This window comes from Haliotis rufescens, unplaced genomic scaffold, assembly GCF_023055435.1.
Source record: "Haliotis rufescens isolate VD_foot unplaced genomic scaffold, xgHalRufe1.0.p SCAF_13, whole genome shotgun sequence".
Lineage (NCBI taxonomy): Eukaryota > Metazoa > Mollusca > Gastropoda > Lepetellida > Haliotidae > Haliotis > Haliotis rufescens.
The window spans coordinates 13359447-13368854 of NW_025963813.1; the positions used below are offsets into that span (position 1 = coordinate 13359447).

At 38.8% G+C, this 9408-nt stretch overlaps 1 long non-coding RNA gene across 1 annotated transcript; it reads right to left on the minus strand.

Annotated features, from left to right (window-relative positions):
• Positions 1-561: 561 nt before the first annotated feature.
• On the minus strand, positions 562-6251 carry LOC125378791. Its single transcript, XR_007220502.1, has 3 exons — positions 6154-6251; positions 3202-3290; positions 562-633 (listed from the first exon to the last, which is right to left on the minus strand). It is a non-coding gene; the product is annotated as an uncharacterized LOC125378791 (long non-coding RNA).
• Between the last annotated feature and the right edge of the window lie 3157 nt (positions 6252-9408).

Here is a 9408-nt window from a genome sequence, read left to right on the forward strand (position 1 = left end):
AGACTGATAATTCTCTGGCGTTGATGTTTTTTTTAAATATTCATGGAAAAGTTCCCATAATTGGAAAGTATCTAAAAGTCGAAATAAACTTTGTAGAACTATATAAATCCATTAATCACTGGATTGTCTGGTCAAGACTCGATTATTTACAGACCGCGTTCATATGGCTGGAATATCGCTGAGTGCGGCGTTAAACAACCAAACAACCAACTTAATAAATCGAATAGCAAATATTCGCCATTTTCTCATGCCATTGTCGTTGATTATTGTGAACACTATTCAAATTAAACATTTTCATATTATCATTATGATTGTTCGTTTAATCGGTGATATTAACAGTGATTGTTGCTGCCGTGCCTGTACGATGACTAACTTGTGTTTATTTGACCGTTTAGTGTTTGAGCTGTTTCACTCTTTGCCTCTTCTGTGATATTCGATTATTCTAATGTTTTAGCTCGACTTGAACGTAAAGTTTATTGTTATAACGCCGTAAGCGTCGCTATCCTCCTTCAGGTACGTTGTGCTGGTTACTGAATAAAATGAATTTGTGGTTTAACTTACCTTCGTGACGATTTGAATCCAAGTCTGAGACACTTTTTTCTACCTTGGAGGTTGGATTGAAGACGATCCTATCTGCAATATCAACATATGTGTCTCATTACTATCATTTTAAACTTGTTGATAAATTATTATCTCTTTAAAAATAAGCACAAAATGTTATTCTGCGATCTAAAGAAAGTCACATTGTAGCAATCATGCAAAGCGTAACAGGCGACAAAAGGGATTGGGCAGTCAGGCTGGCTGACATGGTCAAATCACATATCATCGTATCCCAATCGCGTGGATCAATGCCCATGATGTCAATCACTGAATTGCCGAACTAGGCTGGTATTATGGACTTACATTTTGGCTGGACTAACGAGTCTGTGCATAGTCCAATCAAAATAGCGCAACGAAATCGAAATCCGAAATGCAGATTTTGGTCGATTGCAGGATTTGAACAGCATGTGCACCGCCAACTCGTTGTCAACAGATATTTTCCATGTCTTTTCATGTTTTTGATCAAGGTGCTCATGCGATTTGATGCACTTCACTTTATCGATCAGATCGTCTTGACTGGCCGCCGCAATTTTTTTTGAAACAAATGCAAGTGATACGAGAGGTGGAATCTGATTGGTCCATAGGAGAGGTTTAGAAGTGACAAAACTCTCAACAGCCACTGGTGGCGCTACGATCAAGCCCAGGAATTCCAGTCTAGTTCGGCAAGGGTGGAAACTGGACATTTAAAGTCAGTTAGTTAACTCCTTTGCCTCGGGAAGATGTGGATTGCTTGGTTCCAGACTCGATTATTTACAGAGCACAACTGGCAGGACTTCGGAGTCAGTATCATGTGTCTGAGTTGAGTATCCATGTTAAACTGCGGCATGGTATCTCAGTGTGCAAGCACAATAAAAGCGGCACAAGTCCGGACTAATACATGGAAACACACACGCACATGCCCGTCGCTTTATAAGTGCAATAATCTCGAACGCGACGCTCACGCCCTGTCACCCCAGCTCTTCAAGTTTATGAAGAGGTAGAAATCTGACCTTGCAAAATCTGGTGAATACGGATGTTCAAGGTCAGTGTGATGCATTGTATCCCTAACGACAACATGGCGACATGTGCACAGGTGCATTGCGCAGGTGGAACAACACCACTTTGGTGAGTTGTCCACGACCTCTTGCCTTGAGATTTGCATACTATTGGTCCACCAGAAGCAATCACCTTGCAAGCTGATGGGACAGAGTTTGCATTCTTCCTCTAACACTGTAGAGACCCAATACTCATCCATAGTTACTAATAGCTCAACAAAATCAGTTAGCTTTGCATCAAAACGACATGAGAGACGATGAACCTGAATCGTTTCTGATTAGGAGTCAGGAGCCTTCGTTTACCTTTGTCATGCCCAGTTCAGAATACTCTCATGCGAGATGCCTCTGTATTGACAATGTGACGTGTGGTGAATCGTCGGTCATCAATAATAACACCCCCAACCCCCTTTGGCACTGTGTCCGCAGGGTTGGCTATCAGAGTTAACTCTTTCAGTTGGATGCACTTGTTGGATAGCCAATTTATCCATCTTCGTCAACCCTTATGGATCTGGAGATACCTAGGCAATTTGATTCCTGCAATAATAGGCTGCCTGCTTGTATATTTGGCAAGTGTGGTATTAGTTTACTCAATACATGCAAACTGTTAAGGGTTCACCGTACATGCTGCGCAGATGGGTTCAGAAGGTTTCGGCCAAGGTTTTCCTTTCAAGCCCATTTTATTCTGTTTCGGCGGATCATTCTCTGGCGTTGGAATTTATATTTCATACAATGTTAATTTTGGTAATAGTGTCGAGGCAATTTGTAGATTTGCAGGTTTACGACAAAACGATTTGTGACTATATATGTTACACCATGGTCTGGAACTAAATTTGTTGTAATGGGCTTTAATGAGTTCAGTCATTACAAGGACGGCCTTTCAAACGTTTCCATCACAGATGCGTGTGTGGAATGAAACATTTGCATTTCTGTGGTCTGTGATTATTAATTCTGGCCATAACCTCTATGTGTACCCGGAGACATTTGAAACTCCGAAGAACTACTTCTGTTTAAGGATATTTACATTTAAAAAGTAAAAGCGAGAAAATGATCAGTCACGAATATCTGCCTAAGCAGATTCCATGAGACATAAAGTGAAAAATAAAAAGGCAAAATTGTGATGAAAATTATATGAATGGATCCCTGAAAAAAATTGAATTGTATTATCAAATCCTACCACTTAATGTTGGTCTGTCAAACTTCCAAGTTATCTATTAGGTTATGATTGCATCATCCATTGAGAGCTATTTATTCACGTAAACTTGCACAATCCTTTGAGTTGGTACTTGTTGGACTTAGGAAAGTGTCTTGGAACACCTTGAAATGGTTATTAAGATCATAGTGGCTCTGAAGGAATGTCGAAGAAGGGCTAATTGTGTTTTAAAAGTTGCTAACACCTCCTGTACTTACTAGCTTATATTAGGAGAACATATTTTCTTCTGGGATGGGTATTTTTTAAATCTAAAATTTAGAAAAAATAGTATTCTACTGCACAAGGCGCACATGTTAACTTCCAGGCCAAAGTCAAATTACGTTTGAGATGAGTGTTGAGAGCGACTTATTAACTTACCAAATACAAGAAGAAGCAATAATGTTCCCACGCATGCCGTAATGAGCGCACACTGCAGAAAGCCTTTGATCTTTGCCATGTTGAATCTGCTGAAATTTGAAATAAAATACCCCCAATTAACAAATAGCCCGTGTAACTGTACATCGAGGATGTGTAAGAACTATATGAAATAATGTCGATGCGACGTTAAATTTCGACTCACTCACATATTCGTAGCTGGCCATGTTGGTCTCGAAACAAGATGCACGGAGATGCAGTGCATGACCGGAGCAAGAAGACTGTTTGAACAGTGTTTAAACAATACAAGAACAGTGAAGGGGCAGTGCATGAATGGAGTGTGAACAGCGTGTAAACAGTGTATGAACAATGCATGAATGGAACATGAACAGTGTATGAACATAGTTAGAACAGTGTATGGGCAGGGCAAGAACAGTGTATGAATAGTGTATGAACAGTATGTTATGTATGAAGGTTGCACTAACAGGGCCAGAACAGTGTATGAAAAGTTTGGATGAAGGTTGCACTAACAGGGCAAGAACAGTGTATGAATAGTGTATGAACAGTATGTATGAAGGTTGCACTAACAGGGCAAGAACAGTGTATGAATAGTGTATGAACAGTATGTATGAAGGTTGCACTAACAGCGAAAGAACAGTGTATGAATAGTGTATGAACAGTAGGTATGAAGGTTGCACTAACAGGGCAAGAACAGTGTATGAATAGTGTGTAAAAAGCTAATGAACAGTGTATGGACGGTGCAAGAACAGTGTATGAATAGTGTATGAACAGTAGGTATGAAGGTTGCACTAACAGGGCAAGAACAGTGTATGAATAGTGTGTAAAAATCTAATGAACAGTGTATGGACAGTGCAAGAACAGTGTATGAATAGTGTATGAACAGTATGTATGAAGGTTGCACTAACAGGACAAGAACAGTGTATGAATAGTGTATGAACAGTATGTATGAAGGTTGCACTAACAGGGCAAGAACAGTGTATGAATAGTATATGAACAGTATGTATGAAGGTTGCACTAACAGGGCAAGAACAGTACATGAATAGTGTGTAAAAAGCTATGAACAGTGTATGGACATTGCAAGAACAGTGTATGAATGGTATATGAACAGTAGGTATGAAGGTTGCACTAACAGGGCAAGAACAGTATATGAATAGTGTGTAAAAAGCTAATGAACAGTGTATGGACAGTGCAAGAACAGTGTATGAATAGTGTATGAACAGTATGTATGAAGGTTGCACTAACAGGGCAAGAACAGTGTTTGAATAGTGTAGGAACAGTATGTATGAAGGTTGCACTAACAGGGCAAGAACAGTGTATGAATAGTGTGTAAAAAGCTAATGAACAGTGTATGGACGGTGGAAGAACAGTGTATGAACAGTATGTATGAAGGTTGCACTAACAGGGCAAGAACAGTCACTGTGTATGAATAGTGTGTAAAAAGCTAATGAACAGTGTATGGACAGTGCAAGAACAGTGTATGAATAGTGTATGAACAGTAGGTATGAAGGTTGCACTAACAGGGCAAGAACAGTATATGAATAGTGTGTAAAAAGCTATGAACAGTGTATGAACATTGCAAGAACAGTGTTTGAAAACGGTATGAACAGTATGTATGAAGGTTGCACTAACAGGGCAAGAACAGTCACTGTGTATGAATAGTGTGTAAAAAGCTAATGAACAGAGTATGGACAGTGCAAGAACAGTGTATGAATAGTATGTATGAAGGTTGAACTAACAGGGCAAGAACAGTGTATGAACAGTATGTATGAAGGTTGCACTAACAGGGCAAGAACAGTGTATGAACATAGTTAGAACAGTGTATGAACAGTATGTATGAAGGTTGCACTAACAGGACAAGAACAGTGTATGAACATAGTTAGAACAGTATATGAACAGTATGTATGAAGGTTGCCCTAACAGGGCAAGAACAGTGTATGAACATAGTTAGAACAGTGGATGGGCAGGACAAGAACAGTGTATGAATAGTGTATGAACAGTAGGTATGAAGGTTGCACTAACAGGGCAAGAACAGTATATGAATAGTGTGTAAAAAGCTAATGAACAGTGTATGGACAGTGCAAGAACAGTGTATGAATAGTGTATGAACAGTATGTATGAAGGTTGCACTAACAGGGCAAGAACAGTGTTTGAATAGTGTAGGAACAGTATGTATGAAGGTTGCACTAACAGGGCAAGAACAGTGTATGAATAGTGTGTAAAAAGCTAATGAACAGTGTATGGACGGTGGAAGAACAGTGTATGAACAGTATGTATGAAGGTTGCACTAACAGGGCAAGAACAGTCACTGTGTATGAATAGTGTGTAAAAAGCTAATGAACAGTGTATGGACAGTGCAAGAACAGTGTTTGAAAAGGGTATGAACAGTATGTATGAAGGTTGTACTAACAGGGCAAGTACAGTGTATGAATAGTGTGTAAAAAGCTAATGAACAGTGTATGGACAGTGCAAGAACAGTGTATGAAAAGGGTACGAAGGTTGCACGAACAGAGTATTTAAAGAAGCGTATCCTACCCCACCAGTGGCACCCATTAGCTACCGGTGTCTCGGTATAAACACTCCCCCGTACAAATTCTCCCCCCGGAGATTTTATACCGGTACAGATTCTCACCCGGAGAATCTGTTCTGAAAAAAAATCTCCCCCGGGCCGGTATATTTCGCGCCCCCCTCAGTATAAAGTCTCCCCCTGATTATTCGGTTTGTTGCAATGTCTTTAAGTACTATACTCTTTAAATAGTTATCTTTAATGTAAGGAGGGTTAATTTAAAAAATAGATTATGAAATGTGGTCATAATGAATTGATATTTCGTTCGGATTCCGACCAAAATTTTAACTTTCATCTCGTCGTATTTTTTGAGACACTAATACGGTTCAACTTCATTCCGTTTTCTTTCCACATATTAATTAAATGCTTACCTTTCGTACGATAGTGTGTGTCCGATTCTGTGTTACTGGAAGACCGAACAGTGTTGCCGTAGAATGTGTTTGTGAGAATGCACACGTCAAAGGACAAATCTGTTCATAATCACCACTTTATCGAGTGACGTAAACGATCGTTTCGTGAGTGAGCAGACAACATGGTGGTTTGTCGATCGGAACGCCATCTCGTGTGAAAAAATATTTATTGATTTCGCATTGGTTCAATATTAATCAATGTACTTTTGTCATATTCTCAAACTGGGTCGCAGAGGAATGTTCATGTGTTTTAATGCTTTGCATATCTTTATAAATTGAAATGTTTTTTTCAACTGCAATCGCGACATTCGGATGACCAGCATGTGAAAAGTTAGTGTCAGGTAGCCCATAAGAAATAGTTGTTTGGCACAAAACAAATTTCATACTTTTACCACAACTGATAAACATTCCAATCTTGAATGAATTAAACCATATGTGGAATTATTATGACATAGGTTTTATGGGATTGTTTGTTGTGTAAAATATAAAAAATATGTGTCATTTATCAGTTTGTGGTAAAGCTTATACCAACACATAGTCACAATTTAGCCAAATAAATATCAAATTGAGCGTATCAAAACGTTTATTAACCTTTCACTAATTGGAGGAGTTAATCATGTGTAAATGTACATGACCACTCACTGGAATATTCATTTTATGATAAATTACATTATATGTTGAATACGTCTACTTTTCTTTCTTATTATGTATTTTCTTAAATAAATAGAAAACACTATCTATGTATTAACTCATGATTAGGTAAGTATTATTTTATTTTACTGTTGTATCTGCAGCTAGTTAGTTGTCATGGACATTGTCATGTGTGGTCATCTTTTGTTTAACGCTGCACTCAGCATAATTCACGGCACCCGCTCCTTTTAATCGCATCGCACGGCACGCATGGGTTGCTGGGGACCTATTCTAACCTGGGACTTCACCGATTTATTTTTGTGTTGTTACAAGTACGAGAGTACAACAGGAATTATGGATTCCCGTACCGCTGGGTCTGTTTATTGGTTTGCAGGGTCCAAATTTTCCCCTAAAATACGCGGAAAAAACCCACGATATTTTCAATGGTAAAGACAGTGGCTTACCAAGGGGAAATCAAGATGTAAGCAAATATGTTAGAGTACATACTTTCTTCAATCATTATAACGACAACTTGGTACTTGGGATGAAAGCGTGATATTTCGAAAGCGAGCCATGTTTTTCCTGAATCTTGTAAATCACAATTGGTGTCAAAGGGAACAGAAAATTCAATAATATAAACGATTTCATTGGATTTATCAAAAAGGACAAGATCGGGTTTGTTGGTCTGGATAGGTCTGAGGCTGTATAAGGGCCTATTCCAAACGCCGTCTACATATTCTGGGTCGTACCATGGATGGACCCCTGTGTCAAAACCTCAAGCATTGCGGTAATAATTGCAGTAATAAAATGATCGAGCCACTCCATCATGTCGATTATTATTATTTTTATTATTATTATTATTATTATTATTATTATTATTATTAAACAACGTTTTATTTATTTATTTTTTAAAACATTTTTGTAACGATTTCAAAGTGCAAGCAAAGTGATATACAGACACAAGGTAACAGAAGTGGCGAAGGTGGAGAGGTAGAAACATACTTCGCTCATACAGAAATCTAAAATCTATGATTAATGTTTAGAAATATATCAGTAACAATCTGGCTTGGAGTCAAAGAAAATGTGGGGTAGCCCCTGTATATGTAGAAACGAGAAGACCTGTCGAGGAAAGACCTTGTTTTAAATGTCAAGATTCAGTTGAGGGTGATTTTCTTCATTGCCCACTTTATCTTGACATCCGTAATTTTGAATCGAGAACATTCTCAAAATATGTTTCAAAGCCCAGTCTGGAATGGAAGTCGCCATTTCTAAAACAGTACCGTAAAGCTCGAGAAAGTTGCTGTCTGACTGGCTAATGTCGACTTCCTGTTAGTCATTTCATTGGTCGGTCAAAGCTCGCGAAATATCGTCCTGTAATGAGATGTCCTAAGATCTGTATGTAACGGTGGAGAAATCAGATTTAAAAGGAGAACTAGACGCTTGCTTCTTCCCGGCTGTCTGAGGCTGCCCTCCGGTACTTGTGAAATGCAGTGAGTCGATTTGCTGGCGTGACAAAAGCATCGACTACCGTCTGTAGGGACAGCGGAAAAAATTTCTGAGGCAATTTACGCATTTCTGAACTGTGATTGGTTATCCGTGATCAAAGTAATATTTCGATATTCAAAGGGCGGATTAATTTCTTCAACTAAAACGGAAAAAAAGAACGGTGGAAGCTTTGTTTCTTGGCAAAGTCAAAAACAAGGTAATTTGGCCAAGAAGTTTAACTTCAGCTTCAGGTATATCGGAGATCTGATATCGTTCAATAACCACCAAAAAGCTTATTCCTTTCGCTAGCAATATTAATATTCCTGCAGCTCCAACCCTAGGTGTACATTTGACATATTTTGAGGTAACATCCAATGCCCCAGTAAAGCTTTCAGAAAGTTTTATGGTAGACATGTGGAGGAAATGTCTAAATTTGACGCATCATGGACAAATAATGATGTCCGATGCAGTTCCCTATTTTGACATTTTCCATTGGTTTAAGTAGGGAACATTCATTTTTAGAATGAAGAGTGAACAATATTGTAATGCATTATGGAACATACTCAACAGAAATTGTGTTTATACAGTAGCATGTCAAATTTCCATTTCAAGAAAGGGAACTGAAAGTTTAACAAAGCCAAGGAAAACGACAAATGATTTCAACCATGATAGCACTCACATTGACGACATCAGGTGTTTGTGAACGTGGAAACATTGCAAACTATCAATGTTGCATGTATTCGCGTAGTTCCAAGCGGTTCATAAGGTCAAACGTGTAGCTTGTCCACTATAGCATATGTGAATGAGAGGAATAACATTTCAGAGTAAGTTAGTTATTTCCGGATGGATGTTCACATTATTCAGTCTTGCTTGGCAACGGTATAAAAATCTACACCCAAACGCCGCTATTAAATTATAATAAAGCCGTTGTTGTCCATAAACGGTATCTACTTTAGATTTGTAAAGACTAAAGGACAGGAGGAAAACGCTAACATGCACTTACCGAGGGGCCTTGTTCAAGTCCGAACGCTTTGGGAGTCACTGTCGCCCGTTGATCACCTCCGTCGCCCTGTCCGTGCAGCCCCCGCTTGACCAGTCCAG